The sequence below is a fragment of the Rattus norvegicus genome, chromosome 19 (assembly GCF_036323735.1).
Source record: "Rattus norvegicus strain BN/NHsdMcwi chromosome 19, GRCr8, whole genome shotgun sequence".
NCBI classification, from domain to species: Eukaryota; Metazoa; Chordata; class Mammalia; order Rodentia; family Muridae; genus Rattus; species Rattus norvegicus.
In genome coordinates this window covers 27,658,598-27,685,710 of record NC_086037.1, presented here as the reverse complement: position 1 = coordinate 27,685,710, position 27,113 = coordinate 27,658,598, and the positions used below count along the sequence as shown (strand labels likewise).

Below are 27,113 nucleotides of genomic sequence, written 5' to 3'. Positions count from 1 at the left end.
ACACGCTGAGGCCAGGCCCATGGAGGACACGGGATATTGAGAGGGAGTTTGGATGGAGTTATGCTTGCGTAGCTTGTTGGTCTGGGGTCTCTGCTGATCTCTGCTCACCTGAGAGCTGCTCTTACTGGCTGTGTAGCATCTTGGCTGGTCTTTGTTCCCCTTGGACAGCCCTCAGGACCAGGCTCTCCTCTCCCTTAACCATGGCTGCTGTCCTCTTCCTCTCTCCTCTCCATCACACACGTTCTTCCTTTATTCTCTGGCAGCTTCTTCTTCCTACTTCCCTCCTCATGATCCTCTCTAGCAAAGCCCTCAAAGCTCCCCTCCCCCATCTCTCTGCTGTTGGCTGTTGGCTGGTGGCTTCTTTATAATCACAGTTAACTGGGAGCAGGGTCAGGTTTTTTTGGATTAACCAGTTTTGAGTTCTCCAAATTAGCAGTAAAATACAAGCAGAATTAGGGCAATCCACCACAGGGATTTCTTTTGCTTTGTTTTGTTTTAATTTTTCTTTTACCCTTTACTTTATTTTATTTTTGGCTATTTTTTAATCATTTGTTATTTTATTTATGTATATTTCAAACGTTGTCCCACTTTCCACATTCCCCTCATCATATCTTACATCCCATTTCTGCTCAGCTTTGCCTATGTGACAGTGCTCCCCCACCCACACATATCCATTCCCACCTCACACCTCTAGGACCTCCTTTTGGTGGTCAACAGGCCTCAGGGTAGTCAATGGCCTCCCACCACATGATGCCACTTAAGTCAGTCCTCTTCTACACAGTTACCTAGAACCATAGAGCCATCCTTGCATATACTTTGGCTGGGAGTTTGGTCCCTAGGAGCTGAGGGACTGGTGACAGAGGATCTGGTTAGATATTAAAGACAAATGGTTGCTGCTTTCTCCTCTTTTTCTGGTTATAGGTGAAATCATGTTTGTTTGCTTCCCTTTTTTGAAATTATTGAGTTGATTAATTTCTTGGTTTTTCTTGTGTATAGTTTAGCTCATTTTCTTGGGGTTTTCCTCGTATTTTCCTCTGTTGTGCTCTCTTAAAGAAAAATGTTGTTTAAATTTGGTTTTGTTGTGAAATATCTTGGTTTCTCCATTTATGGTGACTGAGAATTATGCTGGGTATAGGAGCCTGGGTCTGCATTCCATCTGCCCAAATTTTTCTGGCTTTTGGAGTCTCTGTTGAGAAGTCTGGTGTAATTCAGATAGGTCTGAATTATTTATTACTGGTTATTTATACCTTACCCCTTTTAAAGTTCTTTCTTTGATCTGCGTATTTAGTGTTTTAATTATTATGTGAATGGCAGAGTTTTTTCTGGTACAATTCATTTAGCCTTCTGTAGGCCTCTTGTACAGTTATGGCATTTTCTTCCTTACCTTATGGAAGTTTTCTGCTATGATTTGTTGAAGATGTTTACTAGACCTATGAACTGGAAATCTTAATACTGTTCTATATCTATTATCCTTAGATTTGGACTTTTAATTGTGTCCTGAAATTCATGGATGTTTTGGATTCAATAAACCATACATGTTTATCTGAGATGGGTGTTTTGTGTTTTGTGGGGTGACCTCCTTGACCCCAACTCTTCCATTTAGTAGAACGTTGGATAATGAGACATGGTCAGGAATGGTGATTTCTTGACATAAACTATATGAAAATAGGTAGGTTAATTTATGTGTGTTAAGTATCAGTAGTCTCCTGGGTGGTTTCGGTTCCCAGTTGGCCATGTGCAACCGTTTCAAAAGCCCAGGTTTGATGTTCCTTGGGTTTCCTATGATGATGCACTCAGATATGACAAATATCAACAGAATCCTCGTCAAAGAACTTAATTTATATAATAGACCGAAAATTACTAATTATGTTACAAAATATTTGATCACACTGTGATCTCCAAGAATGTATTATTTACTGATAAACTATTGTGTGGTATAGCATCGCCATGGCACAGGCATTTAACACAAGGGTTGTTTGTTTGATGTAAACATGGACTTTACTTTGGTAAGGCTAGCCTACCACACACCTTTATTGCAAAGATAAAACTGCATTTAGGTTCAGAGCAGATCAAGGCACAACTTGAAAGGAAATGAAGATGACTAAACCAATGGAAAATCTTTGAGTTGAAGCATTTTTAGAAAGTGTGCAGAGGGAAGAAGAATGCTCTTCTGGGAGGTCAGTGAATTAGGAAGGACAGTTGGGAGTTGACTTCTGTATCTGGCTCCTGAAACTTCATTGGTAAAAATTAATGTCTGGAATTTTGTGTTGTAAAACAACACATTGGCTCTGCAGCTTTTGGCAAGGGCCATGGACAGAGAGATCACAGCAGCTGGGGACAATCTGAAAGGAAATCAGCTTTTCTTAAGTCACCTGAGAAGTCCTCACGGAGAGAGGAATGAATGGGCAGCACCATAATAGAAGGCCTTAGGATCGCGTACTGAGCTACTCTAGATGCCTTGAAAATAGAAGCAGAGAATGAAAAACTAAATGACTTCACAGGAATTAGCTCAATCCTCACTGTGATCATTTCATGTTGTAATTTATACTGGATTCTTTTCTTAAAAAAAATTAAAAAAGAGTCTTCTGTTTTAATGTGAGGCTGTCTTAGAATCACAAAATGCTTACACCTGTATGGCGCCCGGCATCTAACACTATCGGGCTAGAGATTCTTCTTTTAAATGCATCACCATCGACAGCTTCCATTTAACCAGCAGGGTCCATGCCAGACAGACACTGAGCAGGTTGTATGTTCTGTTAATCTCCACAACAACCCAATTCAGCAGAAACACCCCCATTTTACAGGTGAAGAAACCACAGCTCAAAGCAAATGAGTGTCAGGGTCCCCTCAGTCTCACTGGCTGTCACTCAGACCCACATCCTTCTCTGTACAGGGAAGCCATGGGCCTGATGTGGGCTGTGCAAGCTGACTCTGCTGAGATGATCAATGCTATTCTTGACCCTGGGAGAATTTAAGACAAGGTGACCCACAGACTCCTGGGATAGATTCTGCCTCTGGGTTCTAGGGTGGGACACAGTATCACTTGCATGGGTCTCTACTCATCTGAGAAGTCTGTTCCCATCTGTCAGCTTCTATGGCAGTGGTTCAAATCCCTCCTAATGATGTAACCCTTTAATACAGATCTTCATGCTGTGGTGACCCCCATCACAAAATTATTTCATTGCTACTTCATAACTAATATTGCTACTCTTTTATGTCATAGCATGCTAAGTATCTGATATGCAATGTATCTGACATACACTCTCCTAGAAGGGGTCACAACACACAGGTTGAGCAACATTACTCAATAAACTGTTTCTTTTTCTTTTTTAAAGAGAGGCCTTCGTCTCAGAAGGACATGGAGCAGTTATAAGAGCAGAGATGCCCTGTGGTAGTGACAAGTTTTAGCAGGCTCAAGGCTACTTGCCTTAATGACAACAGATATTCCTGGCTAAAGGCACCATCACAAATCACTCTCCCCAGGATATTTCTTACCTCAGTTTTCCTCCATTACAATGTCTATCTCCTTGGACGTGTCTGTCCAGGCAGCCAGTCCCTGTAGTGTCTGATACAGACAGAATGCTAAGGGCAAGAATGCTTTCCCTCTGTTGGCACAGTCACTTCTACAGTAGTAAGTTCAAATCCTGGAGTGTAAATATGTGTCTCACATAGTGTGTGAGACTTGAAATGTCATCCGTTTGAGTTGCCAAAACCAACTCTCACTTCAGATTTACATCTGACCAACAATTATTTTCACGAGAACACAGAAGCTCACCAGACCTACAGAGTCAGATCCCCTCCCTGCCTGGGATGATCCCACCCAGGTTAGACTTCAGCTTCACTTATCAGCTGTTATCAGAAAAGTGTTATCTTAAGATTCTGCAGTCCACGGTCTGGACAAAAGTTGTTAAATGGCTAGTATGGGAGTTTTCTCCAGTTTAAAATCATTCTGGTCTCTTCTCTCCCCTGGACTGCCCTCTGTTCTCTCAGGTCTGTTGGTCCTGGAAAGACCTGGGTTCACCTCAAGGCCTGGGTTGTGGAGGAGGACTTTTTGTTGTGGAAATGAACATGGATCAAGGATGTAGCCCCACTCTGGACAATTAAGCTCCAGAAAATCTTCCCCAATCGCAGAACTGGGTCATGTGGGAGCCAACACTGTTTCAAAGGGAGAGCTGGTTGCTTTCTCCTGGAAGAAGCACTTGGGGGTTGACTGTCACTTCTGAACCTTCTGTTCTAAGTCACTTCTCAGAAGGGGCACTTTGCTCTGACTTCTCCATGGGACTCACACAGCACTGGGGCCAGAGGATCCTCTGGTGTTGCAGCTCTGAGCTGGGAGGAGGAGCTAGCACACTGACATGGAGAAGCCTGTTTTCACAGCTGATCTAGATCTGAGGAACAGGTGCTTTTAAAGAAGGATGTGAAAGCATCTCCTGCAGGAGGGCTCACTATGCAGGGAAAGTCACACAGGAGAGCGAAAAGTGGCTTCCCAACTTCCACTGGGCAAGAACCAGGGAGGGTATTGGATGGATGATCAGAGAGTTTGAGAAAGGCCTGCATCTCTCTGAATGTCCTCCCTCAATCATAAGTCCCCCCACTGCCCCAGGTGCACACCTGAGGGTCAGCAAAGACTGCCACCTGCTGGGGTCGCTCAAACTAAGCAGTGAGTGTAGAACTGTGCAAAACACATCTGGGGATGGGGAGACACAAGTGTCAGCTGGGCCTGTCCTCACTGCCTTTAGACTCCAATGGCAGGGCAGGTGCAGGGAATGGCTACTCCAGATCTCAAATGTCTTGGGCTGAAGAAGTAGGAGATGTCAGGGTCAGGGTCAGGGGCCAGGGCCAGGGCTGGGGACAGGTCAGGGTCAGGGTCAGGGTCAGGCAGAGTCAGTCAGAACAAATTCAAGCCCCTGCCAGCAGGCTGATAGGCTACGGGCATGAAGAAGTGCTGTGGTAGAGAGTGCCCTTGTTCTCTCTGGTGGGGCAAGTAACCAAGGTGGGATGGGAAAAGTTGGGGAACTCACAGACCCTTGTCCTCCAGCCTCAACTGCCAGTGCTTGGCTAGCAAGAAGCCAAAGAGACTCCAGGGATCCCCTGATTTCCGGATATCATTTTCCTCACAGGTATCCAGGTTGAAGGCTATGCTCAGCCTTGCCACAAGGCCACTGGACAAGTAGAGCAAGCACAACTGTCCTAAGACCTCCATGGACACATGTTGGGACCCAGGTCAAGTGGCCACAGAGGGGCACCAGGCAGCCTGGCTCCAGCCCTTAGCCCATGTGCACCCAGGCCACAGCAGTTCTGCTAGTCCCTCCTGCCATGAGCGACACCACCTGGCAGGCTTGCACTCTCTGTCAGGAGCTCTCCCACAAACACAGCTAGCAACCACTCAATGACCCTCCTTATTCTTGTTAACCATAATGGCTAGTTATGAAGTCTCATTGGGAAAGTGTATTGATAAGATGAAAGCCTTAGAAGAAAACCAGAAAGACTTATAAAAATAAGTAAGATGCTGGAGGATGATCCTGACCCACAATGAGCAGTGGGGATACCAGAGCCCTGTAGGGATGCCTGGCAACCTAACACATTGAGCACGCACGGCTCAGTAAGTTCCCTGTGAACACACATCTCCTGAGATCTCTCTATTTAATTGGAGGTGATCCTGTCCACCTAACACAGCACCTCATGTGGAATAACAAAAGCCACCTGCAGGAGCTGTGGTGACGACTCACAGGTTAGAGCATCGGCTGTTCTCTCAGAGGAACCACGTGGTCCCTAACAATAATATACAATGGGGAATGGGATTCCTTCCTTTGGACTATGAGGGAAATTCACCCAGGACAGGCCACAGACAGACTGTAGAAAAAAAGACCCATTGACATAAATGATAAAAGTAAGTCTAATCTACATCAATAAAAACACAGCATACTTCTGGTCAAGGACAAGAGCATCTGTCACAACCTATTTCCCAACAAGACTTTGAAGGTCAGTATCTCTGGGGTTACTATTGATGCTGTATTGCAAGAAAAGCTGAAGCACATGGTTCTCCATTAGGATGACTTCTGTATTCCATTGTGAATGTTGTCAATTTTCTGCGGCAATTTTTCTGTATATTACTCAATATGTGGTGCATAGGGTCAATAATTGCTGGGGACAACATAGATGACAGGGAATCCCAGCAGCAGGCCAGGATGGAGACATCTCAGCAGCCCACAGCAGCTCTTTGTAAAGACTGGTTGTTCCCATTCTCCTAACCTTAGCCCTGGACAACGGCTGTATAGATTTCATTTCTGTGTGGCTGCCTTTCAGACGGCCTCGGTGTGCACAATTATTCTATTATATCTGACTTTCCTACTTCCTTCTCCTTCTGCTCTGGTGAATTCTGTGAAACTAGATGTTGCTTGATGTTATGATTCTTAAACAATTGGAAATTGAGACATAGAAGCACAGCACAGCACAGCCCCGATGGCCCAGGTGCATGCTATGTGTTCTTGTTTTGGAAACAATGTAATAACTGCACAATAGATTCCAGATTAATGCTTGACTTGCAAAGAAACTTTAAAGTAATTATTAGAAAATGAATTAGAGCCAGCATTAGGACCCTAAGAAAGGAAAAAGTTATTGCATTAGGAATTAAGTTTTATATAACATTTGAGAGTGGTTCCTAGATAAGAAAGTATAGAATATATAAAATTATATACTAGTCAAAATACTGGGACTCTCACGAGAGTCATTGTGTGCAAGGAACAGAAAGCTAACGGAACCATTGAGTTAAGGGTTAACTTGATACTTTCTGGTCACCGCCTGGCATCTTTGCTTATGTCATTTGTCATTAGAGCTTCCCAGGAAAATGCAAGTAGCTGACCTCGGAGCTTTGAGCTCTGAAGTATAATAAGTTAAAAGTTAAAGTTTAAATAATAATAAGTTTACAATTATTATTATTTTGGCCACAGGCCTGGGAATAGGGGAAGCTTGAAACTTTGGGCAACAATTGTAATTCTTAGTTCTTTGTGGGATGTGGTTATTCTTTTGAATTTGATTTGGCAATGATTATACAATGTCTTTTTTCTACCTACTTTTGGATTATTAATAAAAGACTGAAGCAAGAGAAAGGCTGGAGAGCATGAGGAGAGAGAATGTGAAGAGTGAGTGAAGAGAGAATGTGAGGTGTGTATGAAGACTGTGTGTATGAGTGAAAGGAGAGTGCATGTGGTGTGTGTGAGATATGTGTGAGGTGTGTATGAAGACTGTGTGTGAGTGAATGGAGAGTGCATGTGGTGTGTGTGAGATATGTGTGAGGTGTGTATGAAGAGTGTGTGTGAGAATGAAAGGGTAATAAAACAAAGGTGTACATGAGTGTGGGAGTTCGAGAAAAGAAAACCACAATAGAAAAAGCAGAGTGCACAAGAGAATGCAGTCTGTGCAGCCCCAAGCTGAGAGAGAGAGAGAAAGAGAGAGAGAGAGAGAGAGAGAGAGAGAGTTCAAGCCTTGAAATTGCCTGTCAGTTTGTACCCAAAGAGTAGTCTGTATATTTATTAAGCACCTTCCAGATATCCCTGCCTTCAGTTGAGAACCCGGATCCTGTGTCAAGGCTAGACCCCGGCAGTAAGTTGCGCCCAACTCGTGGGACTCAGAATTGGAAGAATTGTGTAAGCCCCAAACCCCTTTCCTGATGTTTTCGATCTGGAAAGGACCATATGTGAGAGCCACGGTCCCCTCGGCCAAAGAGGAGTGCTGAGAAAGAATAGGTATGAAGTGATAGTGTGATAGTTTTATAGTTTTATTATGGGCAAACTGAATCCAGTGAGAGATCTATGTATGAAAAGATTCTTCATAAGGTATTGCTTAAAAAGAGAATTCACTTTGAAAAACAGTAGCTCTCTGATTGTCTCCTCTTCATTTGTTCTGTGAGCTTTTGGTTACCTGATAAAGGGACCTTGGATGAAGCAGCATGGGAAAGCATAGGAAAGGATATAAAAACCTGGATTCTGGAACATAAGGATGAGGAAGACGAAGGACAGGTTCCAGAGAAAGCGCTTATGTTCTGGTTTGTGGTGAAACAGGCACTTTCCCAGGCTGAGATAACAGACCTGCCCAGCTCATCAGCAGGGTCTGTTTGTAGTACAAACAGTGCTGTGAAGGAAGGAGTGCCTCTACTGTCCAAACAAACCGATAAGAAACAAACTGCTAAGTCATCAAAACCACCGCCTTCACAGTGTATTGTAGATTTAGTAGAGACTTCCTCAGACCCTGAGGAGGACGAGGAGGGAGAGCCTTTAGATCCTGGAGATGAATCTGAGAGAGGATGAGGCAGCTAAATATCATAATCCTGACTGGGCCCTCTTACGCCTAAGAAAAGGAGTAAGAAAAGAAGCCCCCCTCAGTCCCGTATTCTGCAAGCAGTGTAGAAGGCCAGGGAACAAGGAGAACATTTGATGCTATTTCTAACAGTAAGCATGGAGATCCAGAAATGGGAACTCATCTCCTTTAAACTTGTTAAGGAATGAAAAGAAAATACTTCTATATATGGCCCTACTTCACCTTATGTCCTCTCCCTTGTGGAAAATCTGGTAGGCATTTGGCTCACTCCTGCAGACTGATTTATCCTGGCCAGGTCCTGTCTCACAGAGGGACAATTTCTCTTATTTAAAGCTAATTATGAGGATGAGGTTAGACTTCTTTTAGGTGGAAAAGTATCTCTGGGGTAATTGACTTAACTGGGGATAAGACAGTCTGGGCCACTGATCAAAGTGTCTAGGTGGATCTGTGGTCCCTTTGTCAAGAAAAGATCCAGGCAGCTACTCAGCTTGTACAAGAACAACTGGATAACGGTCATATTTAACCCTCCACCAGGCCTTGCAATACACCTATCTTTGTGATTAAGAAAAAATCTGGCAAATGGAGATTGTTACAAGATGTAAGGAAGGGGAATGCAGCCATGGAGGCTAAGGGGCTCTGCAACCAGGACTGCCCTCTCCCACAGAGATTCCCGAAGGATGCTCTGCGTGTGTTATAGATTGCAAGATGTTTCTTTACTATCCCTTTGCATCCAGATGACAGGAAGCCTTTGCCTTTAGTTTACCCTCAACAAATTTACAAAGGCCTTACCAGAGGTTTCAGTGGAAAGTGCTCCCACAGGGAATGAAAAATAGTCCCACTTTGTGTCAAACATTTGTGGATATGGCTTTGTCTCCCACTCGTCAACAGTTTCCTGAGTTGTTGGTTTTTCATTCTATGGATGATATTTTGATTGCTCATTCTTCCCTGACTTTGCTCAATCAAGCTTTGGATAACCTTATACAAAGTGTGCGTAAGTATGGGCTAATAGTGGCTCCTGAAAAATTTCAAAAGGATCCCCCATACAATTATTTGGGGAGAATTCTTTATTCTGATCCTATTTCACATGCAGTCTTAAGATTTAGGATGGATAAGTTAAAAACCTTAAATGATTTCCAAAAACTGCTAGGAGAAATCAACTGGATTAGACCTTACGTAAAAATTTCCATTGGCCAATTAAAGCCACTTTTTGATATTTTAAAGAGAGATCATTGTCCCAAATCTCTCTGAGTGTTAACTCAAGAGGGACAAAAGGCTCTGCAGGTGTTTGAGGAGGCCATCCAGGCACAACTCACTGTCAGAATTGATTTATATGAGGCCTGTGAATGTGTTATCCTGCATACTTCCCTAACACCCACTGGGGTTATCTGGCAAGAACAAGGACCTTTAGAATGGATCCATTTGCCTGCTCCCTCCCCACGTTTTGATTCCTTATTATGATTTAGTAGCTCAGCTCATTATGGAGGGTAGAGAAGGATTAGGGGATATTGGGTAAAGATTTTGAATTGATTAGAATACCCTGCACCAACACTCAGGTTGAGTGGTTGCTAAATTTTTCTGGTTCCTTTGCATTAGCTTTTGTCTCCTTTAAGGGGCAAGTGTTATATCATCTTCCAAAAAATCCTCTGTTACATTTTCTGAATTGACAACAAGTTATATTTCCTTCTGCCTTCTCTATGGAGCCGTTAGAGCAAGGAAAAATATTCTTTACCAATGGTTCTTCAAATGGAAAAGCCATTCGTTATTGTTTCTGAAACTGACACCAGGACCTCCTTTACCTCAGCTCAAAAGACAGAGTTATATGCAGTTATTGAAGTTTTTTCTCATTATTTCTCGATTCATTTTAACCTCTATCCTGACTCTCAAAATGTGTATAGACTCTTCCCTGTTATTGAGATAGCTGTGATCAACACAGACAAAACAACAATTAATACCTTATTACAAAAAGTATAACAATTGGTGCGTCAACGCTTGATTCCTTATTTTGTGGGACATACTCGGGCTCACAATAGTCTTCCTGGACCTTTAGTCACAGGAAACTCATATGCAAATTTATTGACTCAGGGTTCGCTTTTAGATGATGTTAGTAGAGCAATCGCCTCCCATGGTATTCACCACCAAAATGCTCAGGCACTGAGATATCAATTTTCTTTGACTAGAGAGGCAGCTCGTCAGATTGTAAAACATTGTTCTGCTTGTCCTACAACACTTCCAGCTTCTCTGCCTGGAGTTAACACTCAAGGACTCAAGCCTGGAATCCTACGGCAGATGGATGTAATTCATGTTTCATGTTTTGGAAATTTTTCCTTTGTTCAAGTGACTGTTGATACCTTTCTGGAGTTATTTTGGCCACAGCCAGGACGGGAGAAGCATTCAAGGATGTACAGCAGCATTTGTTTACTTCTTTTGCATTTCTTGCCATCCTGCTGCATCTGAAAACTGATAATGGTCCTGCTTATCAATCTAAAGCCTTTGCAAACTTTTGTATTAAATTTGTTATCAGACACACTACAGGCATTCCATATGATCCTCAAGGGCAGGCAATTATTGAGAGATCTAACCAAATATTAAAGACACAAATGGCTAAGGTACAGGGAGGAGAATTAAAATATGTCTCCCCCACTCACTTATTATCATGCTCTTTTTGTAAGTAATTATTTGAATAACCAGATGTACATCTCTCCTGAGAGACACAGCCAGAATACAGCAAATACACAGGCAAATGCCAGCAGCAAACCACTGACCTGAGAATGGGACCCCGTTTGAAGGAATCAGTGAAAGGACCGAAAGAGCTGGAGGGGCTTGAGACCCCATATGAACAACAATGTCAACCAACCAGAGCTTCCAGGGACTAAGCCACTACCCAAAGACTATACATGGACTGACCCTGGGCTCCAACCGCATAGGTAGCAATGAATAGCCTAGTAAGAGCACCAGTGGGAGGGAAGCCCTTGGTCCTGTCAAGGTTGGAGCGCCAGTGAACTGGATTCCTCGGGGGAGGGCGGTAATGGGGGGAGGATGGGGAGGGGAACACCCATATAGAAGGGTAGGGGCAGGGGTTAGGGGAATGTTGGCCTGGAAATGAGAATGGGAATAACCTTTGAAATGTAAATGAGAAATACCCAATTTAATTTAGATGGAAGAAAAAGAAGAAAAGGGAAAAAAAGATTCTCAAGGTAGATCTGCAACAGCACCATTGCGATCCTAGGGAACATCACCATCCCTTAGATTTGCAGAAAGCTGTTTCATCTACGTTTAAGGGACCAGATGTTCTTCTCTCCTCCGCAAGGGGGCATGCATGTGTCTTTCCACAGGATGCCGAGTCACCAGTCTGGATTCCGGACCGCCTCATCAGATCATACAATCCCAGGGCAGAAAAGCAGAAAGTCTCCCCTCAACAACCGACAGCGAAAGATGAGAGCGGAGCGTGCCTCATTCCTGATGACGCCAGACAGCTCTGAGCAGCGCCTCACTTCTGCTTTCACCAGGCTTCAGCTGCATGGTCGCTCATCTACCACGCTGTTGCCAACTTGGGATCAGCTTCAAGAATTGGTCTCTGCTGCAAGAGATAGTGTGCTTCCTCTCCGCCTCCCAGTTACTCCCTCCAATCTTCTCCTGCTATGCTTTCACTTCTCTTCACCCAGGTAATTATTTTTCTCTATGCTGCTGCCCAAGACTCCTACTGGGCTTATTTACCTGATCCTCCCTTGTTTCATGTGGCCCCTTGGGAATTTGGCCTTGTCAAGGTGAGAAGAAAGTAGTTCTTATTTCAAAGAACGAACTTTGACTTGCTACAACTATTCTGGAATCCCTGACTCCCTTCCCACATGCTTTACTGTTAAAAATGACATTAAAGGGTGTTTCTCTTTAGAGGAGAGAGAGTTAATTTCAGAGTCTCCAACTCCTCGAAAATATGCTTGTAGTGACGATTCCTCCAGTCAGCGACACATTCAGTTTCTAAAATTATTTTTACCTTTTAAAGGAGGCTTTCATTATTCTCCTCCATCTTCTTCAGGTCCTTTGCCTTCCCTTTTGTTTGCTTGTCAGAATGGCGAGGAGCTGATCTCTGTTTGGGGGAATATTGCTATTAATGGCTACCCTAAATGGTGGTCTTGCGGTTTTCTCTCCAAAGCTGCGTACTTTACTCCCTTTAGCCCTACAGCTCAAACTTTTAAACATTTAGATTGGTCTGTTAGTAGTCCAGAACATGATTATCTATGCAATTGAAACAGTATAGGTTTACCAAAGGAGATGCTTCCTTACCGACCTCCCCTGCTAATGCCTGGTTTGCCCCTGGATGGGCTTCCCCTACCTTTCCCCCAATTTTTAATTCCCACTTGCTTCCTGTTCAGCCTGATCTATAGCGTCTTTTGGCTGCTCCTCATAAAGTAACCCTTATTAGACCTCGTTCTGAGGTTAAGAGAGTTTCTGCTTCTGTTTTAGCCTGTGTGGCTGCTCCTTTCTCCTTTCTTTCCTCTGAAGAGCATGGCGATTTTTCCCTTGTCAGGATGGTCATGGTGTTTATCATGTTACTTGCATAAATTGTCAATGATCTAATTGTCTTACTGTTACAAGGAAAAATGTTTTTGTCATAGTACGACAACCTCCTTATGTACTTTTGCCTGTCTATGTTAATGGGACATGGTTTTTTGATCCTGGCATAGAGGCCATTCATCATGCCTCCTCTGTACTTCGTAGAGGTAGGCGTTTTGTGGTTGCCTTAATTCTGGGTCTTACTGCTCTGATTGGTGTAATGTCTCCTTTTGCCTTATCTACTACTTCTTTGGTTAGAGAGGTCCACACTGCTCATCTAAGTTATCTGAGAATGTTAGTATTGCTTTATTGATTCAAGGAAAGATACATGGAGGGTTTGAAGACAGGGCGAATGCTCTAGAAGAGGCAGTTCTTTACATGGGACAAGAAATTCAAAATATTAAGGTTAGATTATTAGTACAGTCATTCTTTGTTTAGAAGGAGTGTGTTACTCCCCTGCCTTATAATGAGCCAGTCCCGCGAGCCCATAGCTTATACACTGTCTGCTGCAGTGCGGCTTTGCTCTGCCCTGCCCTGCCGTGGTTTGCATTGCCCTATGGGCTCTCACTTCTTTGGCCAAAGACTTTTGAGATCTGGGCTCACCAAGCCCTGCACTAGGCAACACCTAGAAGCCAGAGCCAAATGAACAGATGCCAGGCTTGGCCCTGGGGACTGGTGTCTCCCCCTCCCCTGAAGTGTTTTCCCCAGTTCACCACTCCAGGTTTACTTTGCAGGGACCCCCGTAGGTGGCAGGCTTGGCTGATCCTCACCTGTGAGCCTGGGATAGTGGTGGGATGTAGGGTTGCTGGAAGACTTTCAGGGAGATGCAGGCCTTTCATAAACTCCTCAACCATCCTGTGCCCTCCCTGGTTCGCTCGCCCTGTGGAAGTTGGGAAGCCACTTTTCCCTGTCCTGTGTGACTTTCCCTAAATAGTGAGCTCTCCTGCAGGAGATACTTTCACATGCTTCTTTAAAAGCACCTGTTCCTCAGATCTAGATCAGCTGTGAAAACAGGCTTCTTCAAGTCAGGGTGAGAGCTACCCCTCCCAGCTCAGAGCTGCAACTCCATAGGATCCTCCAGCCCCAATGCTGGATGGGTCCCATGGAGGAGTTAGAGCAAAGTGCCCCTTCTGCGAAGTGACTTAGAACAGAAGGCTCAGAAGTGACAGTCAACCCCCAAGTGCTTCTTCCAGGAGAAAGCAACCAGCTCTCCCTTTTAAACAGTTGTTGCCTCACATATGACCCAGCTGTATGACTGGAGAAGATTTCCTGGAGTTTAGTTGCCCAGAGTGTAAGCATTTCATGATTCTAAGACAGCCTCAAATTAAAACCGAAGACTCTTATTTTAAAACTTTTAAAAAATGAATCAAGTATAAAATACCAATATGAAATAATCATAATCAGAATTGAGCTAATTCCTGTGAAGTCATTTAGTTTTTCATTTTCTGCTTCTATTTTCAAGGCATCTAGAGTAGCACTATCTGAGATCCTAAGGCCTTCTATTATGGTGCTACCCATTCATTCCTGTCTCCTTGAGGACTTCTCAGGTGACTTAAGAAAACCTGATTTCTTTTCAGATTGTCCCCAGCTGCTGTGATCTCTCTGTCGATGGCCCTTGCCAAAAGCTGCAAAGGCAATGTATTGTTTTACAACACAAAATTCCAGACATTAATTTACCAATAAAGTCTCAGGAGTCAGATGCTGTATTTAAGTGAAGCTCCCAACTGTCCTTCCTAATTCACTGTTCCCCCAGAAGATGAGCACTGTAGCTCTCTCTGCACACTTTCTTAAAAATCCTACCACTGAAAGACTTTCCATTGCCCTACTTATCTTCATTTCCTATCAAGTTGTGCCTTGATCTGCTCTAGACCTAAGTGCCCTTTAGCTTTGCAGTAAAGGTGTGAGGTAGGTGAGCTGAACAGTAATAAAGTCCATGTTCACAGTAAACAAAGAGCTCTTGCATTAAATGTCTGTGCCCTGGCGATGCTATACCACACAATAGTTTTTCATTAAATAATACATTCAGGGAGATCACAGTGTGATCAAATATTTTGTAACATAACTTAGTAATGTTCTCTCTATTACATAAGTCAAGTACTATCCTGTGTATTCTGGCCTTTTTCTGTCATGTCTGTGTGCATCACCACGGGAATCCCAAGGAACATCAATCCTGGGCTTTTGAAACTGTTGCATACAGCCAACCGGGGACCAAAACTACCCAGGAGACTACTGATACTTGACACACATAAAGTCACCTCCCTATTTTCATATAGTTTATGGCAAGAGGTCACCACTGCTGACCATGTCTCATTATCGAACGTGCTTCTAAATGGAAGAGTTGGGGTAAAGGAGGTCACCCCACAAAACACAAAACACCCATCTCAGATAAACATGTATGGTTTATTGAATCCAAACATACATGAATTTCAGGACACAATTAAAAGTCCTAACCTAAGGATAAGAGATATAGAAGAGAATTGAGATTTCCAGTTCATAGGCCCAGTAAACATCTTCAACAAATCATAGCAGAAAACTTCCATAAGGTAAAGAAATAAAAGGCCATAAAGGTACAACAAGCCTAGAGAACGCAAAATTAATTTAACCAGAAAAATTTCCTCCATTCACATAATAATTAAAACACTAAATGCACAGATAAAAGAAAGAATATTAAATGGGTAAAGTATAAATATCCAGCAACAAATGAATTCAGACCTATCTGAATTACACCAGACTTCTTAACAGAGACTCCAAAAGCCAGAAAAAATTGGGCAGATGTAATGCAGACCAAGGCTACTATAACCAGCATAATTCGCAATCACCATAAATGGAGAAACCAAGATATTTCACAACAAAACCAAATTTAAACAATATTTTTCATTAAGAGAGCACAACAGAGGATAATAGGAGGGAAACTTCAAGACAATGAGCTAAACTGTACCCAAGAAAAACCAAGAAACTAATCATCTCTCAATAATTTCAAAAAAGAGAAGCACACAAACATAATTTCACCAATAACTAGAAAAAGAAGAGAAAGCAGTGGGGGCTGGGGATTTAGCTCAGTGGTAGAGCGCTTACCTAGGAAGCGCAAGGCCCTGGGTTCGGTCCCCAGCTCTGAAAAAAAAAAAAGAACCAAAAAAAAAAAAAAAAAAGAAGAGAAAGCAGAAATCATTGGTCTTTAATATCTAACCAGACCCTCTGTCACCAATCCCCCAGCTCCTAGGGACCAAACTGCCAGCCAAAGGATATACAAGGATGGGTCTATGGTTCTAGGTCACTGTGTAGAAGAGGAGTGACTTAAGTGGCATCCATGTGGTGGGAGGCCATTGACTATGCTGAGGCCTGTTGCCCCACCAAAAGGAGGTCCTAGAGGTGTGAGGTGGGAATGGGTATGTGTGGGTGGGGGATACTGTCATATAGGTAAAGCTGAGCAGAAATGGGATGTAAGATTTGATGAGGGGAGTCTGGAAACTGGGACAACATTGGAAATATAAATAAATAAAATAACCAATTAATAAAATATACCCACAAATAAAATAAAAAGCAAAAAGGTAAAAGAATAATTACACCAAAATAAAACAAAAGAAATCCCTGTAGTGGATTGGCCTAATTCTTCTTGTGTTTAATGCTAATTTGTGGAACTCAAGACTTGCAAATCCCCAAAAGCTGACCCTGCTCCCAGTTAACTGTGATTATGAAGAAGCCAACAACCAACAGGTGCACAGCAGAGAGATGGGGGAGGTGAGTTTTGAGGGCTTTGCTAGAGAGGATCATGAGGAGGGAAGAAGGAAGAAGAAGCTGCCATAGAATAAAGGAAGAATGTGTGATGGAGAGGAGAGAGGAAGAGGACAGCAGCCATGGTTAAGGGAGAGGAGCGCCTGGTCCTGAGGGCTGTCCAAGTGCAACAAAGAGCAGCCAAGATGCTACACAGTCAGTAAGAGTTGAGCGTTATTGTTTGGAAAGTAGATCTGATACCATGGAGGGCAGGCAGCTGCCTAGCTACTGTGCTGACTAATGCACACTAAAAATAAATTTAACACAATATGTATAACCGGTAAGACAGCTCTGTAGAGGATCCTAAAAGGAATACTTTAGTTTGAAGGGAAGGATAAAATACTAGAGAAAACAGGAAATAATTTAATAAAACTACGACAGTCAATCAAAAGAAGCCAATAAAAACCACAAAAATTAACAAAATGACAAAATTTAATACATAGGTTTAAATAATATTTGCACGTCACTAAACTCAATTCCCCAGTAAACAGACATTATTTAGCCAGAAACAGGATCACCATCATGAGAGATGTAGAGGATATACTAGGGAAACAGACCTAAGACACAGGTCCCTATAGCAATTCTGTGCAGTTTCTCTGTCAATAAAAACCAGCAAGATCTAGAGTTAAATGTCTGTGTTAGTGCTGACCTACACCACCAGACATATATTTTCTTTTAAGTAAATAACAAATCTTGGGGCTTACACTGTAATCAAATATCCTGAAACATGAGTTTGCAGTGTTCCCTACATTTTTTTAAATCAAGTACTTTGACTACCATTTTGTTTCTTTCTAACCATGTCTGAGTGCATCATCAAGGGAATCCCAAGGGAAATCAGAAATGGGTTCTTGAAGCTGTTGCACAGGGACAACATAGACCTAAGTACCACAGAGGAAACCTTGATTCTTATCACAAGGGACCATTTCACCATCCCTCTTGTCACATAACTTATGGCAAGATGTCACCTCTCCTGACCTTAGCTTCTTCTCCTAAATGCTGCTGAAGGGAAGATTTGGTGTCAAGGGGTCTGGATTCAAACCACACCAACACTGAATTCATGTAAATAGGTGTAGTTCATTGAATGCACACACCAATACAGTTCAACCAGAGCAACAGCTCACAACTGTGTACTGGACATTGCTATGGCCCAGCTCATTGCAAGATCCACATGGGCTCATGCACAAGTGCTGGAAATACTGCTGTCTATGGGCCCTGACTCGGGTCATTTTACACATAATTGTTCCTATTTTCCTTGAATCTTATGGGTCCTATGGGAAGCTTATAGTTGGGGAACTTGTTAAGATTAACAAACCTCATAATATACAGAACATAACAGGGTATGTGACCAGCACCACACAGTTCAGTGTCAGATTTTTTTGTTTTGTGTTAGCTTGTTTTCAGCATCCATGATGTGGAGGCGTATTACAGCACAATAGGAAAGAGCTGGCTGCTGTGTAACAAATTTGCCGCTGTTAAGGTAGGTGTGGGGGCAAGACCTCAGCAGGGAAGGAGATGATGTGTTTGATAACTGAAAGGAGCTGCCTCAGCTGTGTTTCTCTGCCTGCTCAGTGCCCATTCAACATCACTTGGTCCCTGAAGAGGAACTCAAGGTCTGCCCCCCTGCTGCCTGTGAGCCAGGAGTAGGCACAGAAAGGCATGGCCACAGCGCTGGTTTCCAATTCCTCAGTAATGCTGGATTTCCACTAACGTACGTGGATACACAAATACAGTGTGGTAAGTTACAATACACACTAATCATTTCTTACATAGGGCAGCAGTTGATTGACTACAACTAATTCCATTTAAAAGTGAAAGAAACCTGGCTCTTGTGGAAATATACAAAGAAATATCTACGATGCTGGGGAATGAATTCTGCCATGGACTGAACTCATAATGGGGGGGGGGTTGGAATAAAGATGCATGGTTAAATAGCCCACCAGGTTCACATTGTGTCAGCTTGATTTAATCTAAGGACAAAAAGTGGAGTATCTCTGATGGCTTTCTTTTTAACCCTTGAAAGGATCCCTGGGGACTGGCCTCAGTACTTCATATTTCTTGCTGGGGCAACAATGCTCAAGGAAGCTTGAGACTGTCATAGGCACAGTATTATGCTAGATATACAGAGTAGATAATACTAAGATGTTCAGATGGTGATATCCATTTATATATACTCTTAATGTGCACCTAAGGAAAGAGAGATCAAGGTCCTTACAATAGAAAGATCAGTTCCATTTTTTTCTACCATTCCAAACTGAACGACTGGTAGGGAGAGAATGGTAAATAATTGAGAATTCATAGATGATGCTTTGAATGAAGAGTGGGTTTCTGCGCTGGTTTTAGACAGGGTCTCAAGTATCACATGTTGCCCTCTACCTGGTTGGCCAGGTTCTCTTTGAGCTCAGATAAACCTCCTTCCACTTTCCAATACATAGGCTTACAAGAGTGGCCTCCAAGGACTGTGAGGACAGCATTAGCCTTTGACAGTTGAGGTGTGCAACCCACAACTATAGTTTTAGCCACGATTTTCCATGTCTACCAGCTCTTTCAGATTGTTGCTGTTATATGCCTGACAATCAAGGACGCAGAAAAATAACCTGATAGAGAACAAGGGCATGGTTATCACATCCTTGCCTCTTCTGTATGTTCTGGATTAGGTTTGTTAAAATTCCAATATTGCAAAAAGCTTTATATAGGGCCCATCTCATTAAGGGTCTCTGTGCACTGTTCTATCTAAAATGGCCCAATCAGAACTGACCACCAGATAACACTTCCTGCAATCTTCATATGAGAGAGAAGCTTGAGCTTTTTGTTTTGATTTTTTCTTTTCTCTTTCTTTCTTATTTTTTGCTATATAAGTTGAGAGAAAGAGAGTTGGGGCCATGAATTTGCTCCCAAAATTTGAACTATGGATGTGATCAATCAGTGTTAGTGTGTGCATTCTATAAAGTATTCATTCTTTACTATGATAGATGCTTCTGTGTTTGGTGGGGTGGCCATTTCCCAGTGTACAGGTGCTGGGACCTTGCTCTATCCACTTAATGATGTTTATAGCCTCATTTTAGTTGTTTATGTGCACCCCCTATGTCTCTTGACTATTTTATTTTTCTGATAGAAGCTCATGGTACATCTTACTCAGGCCTCTGAGCAGTGCTCCTTTGGCGACATTGGTGCAGAGAGGAGAACCCCACAAGCAGCATGAGGTTCCGTTCACTGGTGGCTCCAATATTGCACTTTCCTCTGCCAACTGGTCTCCACACTTTTCCTAGCACCATAAAGACTTCAACTCTTTCTCCTAGGAATTTATTGGCAATTGTCAATTGCTAAGCACATGACTTCATGAGTGTTCCCCTAATACACACCCATGTTATAACCCACCATGCAGACTATTTCTTGATGTGATATAAAGCACCTGTACATAATGAGTCAAGAGAACTTTTGACTGCATATTCAAGCTGGTGTGAAATCTCAGGAAGTTTTAATGGCTAACATTGGTGAATGAGGATGATTTGCGTTAGTGAGACATTTTTGGGCAAGATTTGACAGGAAACATTCATTTAGATGCATAGGAATTACTAAGGTTTTTTTATAATCAAGCCTTGAGGAAAATTTGGCTTTAGAAGGAGGAGATTCCCAGTGGTTCTGCCCTGGGAAAGCCTCCTGGAAAGGGCCCCTCAGCTTATGCTCAGTACAGGGAGAACATTAGCAGGGGGGCAAAGTCTGCTCCCCATGACATCTGCTGTCCCTTCTTGGACATTCTATTATCTCCTAGAGAGTTCTGGCATCCTCTGTGATGTCACCAGTGTTGTAGTGACGACCAGTGCCCTAGTTTCTCTCAGTCTGAGTCTGGCAGTTACAAGCTAAGACATGTTTTCCCGTCTTCGCAAGCGTTTTGGGAGGGGGAACGTCGATTCTGGAGAGACTAGAGTGAAGGAGTCTGGCCTTTCGTCTCAAAGTAATGATGGACAAAGACAGCACTTCTGGGGAATGTCAAGTAAGCCATGGGCAGTATATTTTGAACTTCCTGTCAGGGGGGCTGCAGGCTTAAGGTGACCTTTCTAGCAATGGGCCACAACAACTGGAGCATCTGAAAAGGAATTGAATTTCCATGAATATCACAATTCCTTAAAGTCAAGGATTTCAGAACTTTAGATTCCCCATCCCCACAGGGAGGCTATGGTAAGGCCAATGCTATTATTCTGTGAACTTCTGGTCTTTACTTTTACAGTGCATTTGTTATGTTACATTGTATAATAACACCATCAGGAGTCATGGAGGGTCCACCTTTTCTGAGTTTAGACAGCGCAGCAATGTATTTCACTATCATTTCTTCTTTAAATACAGTGGATATCTGACAGTAGGAACAGGGAGAGATTGTGCTCCAGGCAATAACCTTATGTTCTTACACCTCCTCTGATTTCTTCTAACTGGAAGGGTCATCATTAGCTTTATATATTTGAGGTTGTGTGTTACATTTTTTAAAATACCAAAACTATTTGGAACGGGTATACCAAGATTCAGCCTGTAACCTATTCTCATTTCTGGGTTGTTTGGTGTATCAAATAGGGGCCCTAATATGTCTGTTGACCATGTCCTCCCTGGAAATGCTTTTTAAATCCAAAGTTGTTCACGTAGAGTATCAGGGTAGGACATCTGAGAGTCTCCAATCATTCAAGTTTTGTGGATGGTGATGTTAACATCTGAGTTCTGAAACCACAGGGGTGAGGGTCCTGAAACCAAGTTGTACCCTGTTCAGCTGATAATAATCCTGGAGAAGCCATCTCCGTGGTACATGTGAGCACGTGATGTCCGGCATAGGGCACACCTGGCTGCTTACATCTCTTGGTCTCTATAGAGTAGTGGGAGAACTGAGATCCCCTGAGGAGGCCTCTTAAGCATAGACCAATCGCCTAGCAGTGACACTGGGTTCTAGGCTTGTTCTCCTGTTTAGGCCTCACTGTGGTCTATGTACACTCTATGCATTCTCCCCATGCAGGTTCACTTGTGTTCTTCGACCTACAGACCCTGGGAGAGAAACATCTTCCCCTGAAACTGCCCTAAGCGAGAAGCAGGCCAAGAAGGAAAAGGAGAGGCTGATTAAAGAGCTGCAGCTCATTACCGAGGAGAGAAATGACCTGAGAGCTCGCCTGAGGTTCCTTACAGAGAGATCCAAGAACAACAGGTATGAATCACTCCAAATGCTCTTGTTTCATTCCTGGGTCTGCAAGGTCACCTTCATCTTATCCTATTAAGGTTTTGGGTTCTAGAAAGCTGTGCCTCCCTAACCACCCTGTGCTAAACCTCACCTCCTATATAGAGGAGATTCAGAACCTGACCCTTCCTGAGGAGCAAGATGGAAAATGGACTCATCTGCTTCCATTTATTGAAAAGCAGAACTTGTGGTCTGAATGAAGAATTCAGGGACAAAGTCAGGGAGAGTGAGTGTCTAGTGTGCATTTGCAAAGCCCTTGACAGCTGGTGGCTTTGCAAGATTGTAATTGCAGTGAGTTTATGGTGAGTCTCTGTACTTGCTAGGCAGGGGACTGAGTGCTGGAAGATCCAGGCAGCAGCCTGAGGGGCCTGGTCCCGCACTGTTCATCTCAATGCTTGACTAGAAAGTCTCAGGCTCAGGCCTGTTTGTTATTGTCTGTGTGTCTTGCCCTCTGAGACAGCAATGGTGCATGCATTTCTCCTGGTTCTCACAGTGCTCTCTGTTTCCATATTTCTCTTTCTCTTTCTCTGACTATGTTTACATTTCTCTTTTTTGTGGGGATGTCTCAGTCTGTGAGTCTGTGTGTGCATACATCCAAATGCATATGGACAACTTTTATATGTTTATATTTCCCTCCACACTGGAATCTAGGGGTCTATGTCTTGGCCTGAGTATTTACCTCTAACACTTTCATGGTGATGTGAATGCTTTGTTCTGGGAGCCCCACTGTCAACAGCACAGTTCTTTGCCTATGTGGCCACGTTTGTCTGTATATTTGTATTATTTGTGCAGATTATAATTTTGTGGTGATATATGTTCTATTATCAAAACAGGAAAAAAGAAATCACAGGTTTTGGGTGTGTTGGGGTTGGGGAGCATGGAGAGGTGTGGCCTAGGCTCTTGATAGCTTAACTGGCTTGACTGCAGATTTCCTCTTGATTGATCAAAGGGAGCCAGGGAAGCATCCATCTGGATGCTGAGATTCTGGTGTCCTGGACGCAGAAAAACACGTTTCTGAAGCTGAAGAAGATCCCAATATGTAGAATTCAGAAGGTGTCATTCCAGGGCTGGGGTAGTACAGGACCCACCCTGAGTTCATATATTCCTAAATGCTGATGTTCATTGTATTCTATCATTTGGGGCCAGGCCACACTTCAGGCCAAATCCATATTATGAAGACCTGGAGAGAATGGAGGAGGCGGTCATGTCAATTCTGCACAACTTAGAGATGGAGAACACTGAGGTCCATGAGAACAACCATAAGCTGAAGAAGGAGATTACCTTCTCTAGGTAAGTCCTGGTCAGAAAGGCTATCACCTGTGGAATGGCCATTTCTGATTTCTTTGTTCTGGATTGGACGGTCTTCAGCTATGATTTTATCTCTTGTGCTGTTTACACATCATTGTTCCAGGGTCATTAGGACTCAGTTTTCAGTTCCATAAAAGACTGTTCCTCATCCCAGGATTGTCTAGGCATCTTCAGAAGGCTCTAGATAGAACAGCACTGATTGAAGTCAGCAGAAGGTTATTAGGCTGACCTGGACCTATGGTGTCACACCAGGTTTTACAAAACTCAGTGTGTAGACCACATGGTTAGCATGACCTCCTTTGAGGGTGTTGGCCCACTACTAATTGATGTTGCCCCCATGCATTGGGCTTTCATGGATAGTTGTAGATCCATGTTCTTTCTCAGAGATGTGGACACTAATTGGTGCTCAGGCCAAACAAACAATTTATTCTTCCCCAAATTAACTCTTTGTGATTTGTGCAGCAACCTTATATGTATCGAGATGTATTTTATTAAGTCTTCTTGGGTACCTGGGACCTGGTAGACTTAGTGGTACTTGGGAGTAAGAATGGGAGAAAGGGGCTGCATGATCTTACTATGCAGACTGTATTTCCAGAAACCTGCTCAGCCAGCTCCTGATGGAGAACACATGTAGGAAGAAGTTGGTCCCACTGAACAGGGGAGCAAGGAGGTTCATCCTGAGTGTGCAGTGAACCAGAAATATTTGGTTGACTTCAACAAGAAAGATAAAGACCAGCAACGTCCAGATCCAGCATCATCAGGTAGGGATGAACAGCTGTGTTAGCTTAACAATATTTGATAAAATTTGCCAATTTGATACATCTTTGCTTCCTCCTACCTCCTTTCTAATTTACACTCACAACCAGCCAACCACCTCATGTAATGGAATTGTTCATTGCTCTGCCTATGCACAAGTATTCTGGGATATTAAACACTTTTCAGAAAATGAATTATTTTGCAAGTATATATTGCTGCTCTTTTTGAAGCTGCAGTCTAGAAATGGTGACAGATGAATAACATACCTCATTATTGCATATCCATGTGATAGATTGGATCCCATGTAGAGTTTTGAACAACTTCTCGGTTCTTTGACAAATGACACTCTGTGGTCATGTGACTTCTTGTGTAGGAAGCACCTTTCCGGGATAAGAACAAGTGCAAATGTCAAATTAGTACTTGTCATTGGCTTTATCCTTTTTGACATATGGACGTCTCCTTTCTTCCTGCAACCCGATGAGGTCTCTTGCCGTTGCCCTGTTCTTGGTTTGCACTGGTATAAGTCTGGGTCCCAGATTGGCAGCCCACATTACTGTGAGGCTTGCTGGAGATTTTCCCTGCCCACAGAGTTAGCAAAAATGATATCACTTAAAATGTCCATGTCGATTGTCCAATAGAACTGAGGTGGTAGAAGGCAGCATTCTGACAGCTGGCTTGCATTTCCACAGCAAATCAGTATCTGAAAAACTTCCTTCCTCTCCTAGGTCTCAGAAAGTGCAAGAGAGCTGGAATTGGACACACACCAGGAAGAGAGCTTCCTGAAGAATAAGTTGCTTTCTCAGGAGTCCCTGATGACCAACACCCTGAATGGTAACAACAGTTTTTGGAAGAGTATTCATCCTCTGAATTAATTTGTCATTTCTTAGAGACCCTAAATTTATATAACACCAAGCCAGCCTGACTGATTGAGTTCTTACTCACTTTCTTCTTCAGAAAACACCACTTGAGTGACAGCTTGGGGGACCGCCTTTCATTATGTGTGCTAGAGGAGACACAGCAATACATCTGTGCTTCTACATGTTTGTTAAGAATCTGCTTTTAGAAATATTTTTGTTATGATTTCAATTGAAGTTTTCTTTTTGTTGTTCCACATTTATATGTTCTTGTTACTATTTTTATTTTCAAATATTTTTAAATATTTTTATTCATTTTAATCCTGTTTTGTTGTAAAAATGTATTTGTTATGAATAAAAATTGAATTCTATCTCTTGACTCTTAAGACCATCATTCTTATTAAAGGGTTCTGTCCCCTCCTGTGGACATAGAACTGACAGCTACAGATGGATCTCTGCATGTTCCATGGAGCCTGGCCTAATAAGTGAATTCAAAGTCACCAAGGGGTACCCAGTGTGACAGTGTCTTTTGTGTGGATAATGTGGCTGTTTCTCTGACACACAGTTTATGATGTAATCACTGACACACTTTACCCAATTGTTAGGGTCCATGTGGTTCTTCTGAGAGAGCAGCAGATGCTCTACCCTGTGAGTCATCACCACAGCTCCTGCAGGTGGCTTTTGTTATTCCACATGAGGTGCTGTATTAGGTGGACAGGATCACCTCCAATTAAATAGAGAGATCTCAGGAGATGTGTGTTCACAGGGAACTTACTGAGCCGCGCGTGCTCAGTGTGTTAGGTTGTCAGGCATCCCTACAGGGCTCTGGTGTCCCCACTGCTCATTGTGGGTCAGGATCATCCTCCAGCATCACTTAGTTTCCATAATAGAGCAGATCTTTTACCTATTATCAATGATGACCACATGTATTATGCACATCTGATAAAATACAGAACAGAAACTAGCTTCCTCTAGGCCAGCTTGGCATAATCAGTTTTTTGATTGTTAACAAGAAAATTATTTTTATCTGAGCCATTTAGGGAGGAACCTCAAGAACATCCATAGTGAATGTAGCCTGCAGCTGTGAACACAGGTTTCTTTTGGAGAGCAGGCCTGTGCAGGCCCAGAACCTAGGTGGGACAGTTCAAGCTACCCTTTTTCCATGGCCAATCCGGTATCATATTGAGAATGTATTTTTTCCAGGTGACTTATTTCCAATTTATGGAATTGATCTAACTTACTGAGAGTGGAGGTGACTCAGAGAGTTAAAGTACAGAAGGAATAATCCAGTATGTCCACAAAAGCTTGCTGTCACCCCAGGGCTTTTAAAAGCTCAGCAGCTAGAGAAGCAATGTAGTATTTGGGTATTCTCATGCTTAGGTCTAGTCATTCATCATAAGCTGAACATGACACAAAAAGAGTCATCTGTGTCACTATAGAAACTAGTTGTAACTAGATTCACCCCACACTATCACATCACTACCATATTTGAGGTTCTCAGTTACTATCTAAGAACCTGGAAGAGGCCTGGGTCTTGCTACACAAACTCATAATTTATGTCTTCATGACACTGTGTGCTTTGTTCTGTTAATGCTACCATTGGCATACAATACCTTGGATACTTTGTGCTGACATCTGTGACCTGAGACAATAGTTCATGTCATCCTAACCTGAATAAACTGTCCTTAGAGTACAGTGTTGTAGGAGGGGCCTTCTTTTCCTATGAGATAGCAAAACATTACCACTCTTCAGTCAAGTCTGTCAGCCATTGTCCAGTGCCTGTCTTGAGATGTCCACCTTTTCAGATGACAGTCTTCATCCAGGCTGCTCTGTAGTTTTGTAGAAGATTAATAGGTTCCAGCCCTAGGATTTAATTCTGTGTGACTGCACTTGCCGAACATGCTCAAAGCCCTATGTTTCACCCTAGCCCTCTGTGCTTTAGAGAAAGAAAATAAAGAACCACATTGCACTTGAAGTTTCTCCTCCAACAAAAGGAGAGCCTGCACAGGGCCTTTAAGTAACTCTAAGCCCCAGCTTCCCCACAGCTCCCTCCATCAATTCCATTATTGGTGTGTTTTCATTACTACTCACTTTCTTCTTTGTGTGGAAAGAATGTGCACCAGTCAGTAAAGTGTGTGTGTGTGTGTGTGTGTGTGTGTGTGTGTGTGTGTGTGTAGTCCCTAATGAAAACTGTGGATGGTACATGCAGACTCATGCTACTGCTGTCCCATGGCACCTTGCAGGGAACACTGAAATGGTGGGCTACTTTACGACAGCCTAAACCAGGCTATGCATGGTTTTCAGTAAGATTTTGATGTCATCACCACTACAGAGAGCAGAAACAGCTC

General features: G+C 42.9%; 1 long non-coding RNA gene across 4 annotated transcripts; it reads left to right on the top strand.

The window, feature by feature from the left end:
- Positions 1-11,608: 11,608 nt before the first annotated feature.
- On the top strand, positions 11,609-25,135 carry LOC134483576 (uncharacterized). Of its 4 annotated transcripts, XR_010060383.1 has the most exons (8): positions 11,609-11,978; positions 18,029-18,115; positions 18,208-18,372; positions 21,632-21,817; positions 22,994-23,137; positions 23,751-23,916; positions 24,637-24,742; positions 24,866-25,135. It is a non-coding gene; the product is annotated as an uncharacterized LOC134483576 (long non-coding RNA). The 4 variants fall into 4 exon arrangements; XR_010060381.1 differs by having other exon boundaries at positions 24,637-25,135; XR_010060382.1 differs by lacking the exon at positions 11,609-11,978 and having other exon boundaries at positions 15,914-18,372.
- The last annotated feature ends 1,978 nt before the right edge of the window (positions 25,136-27,113 follow it).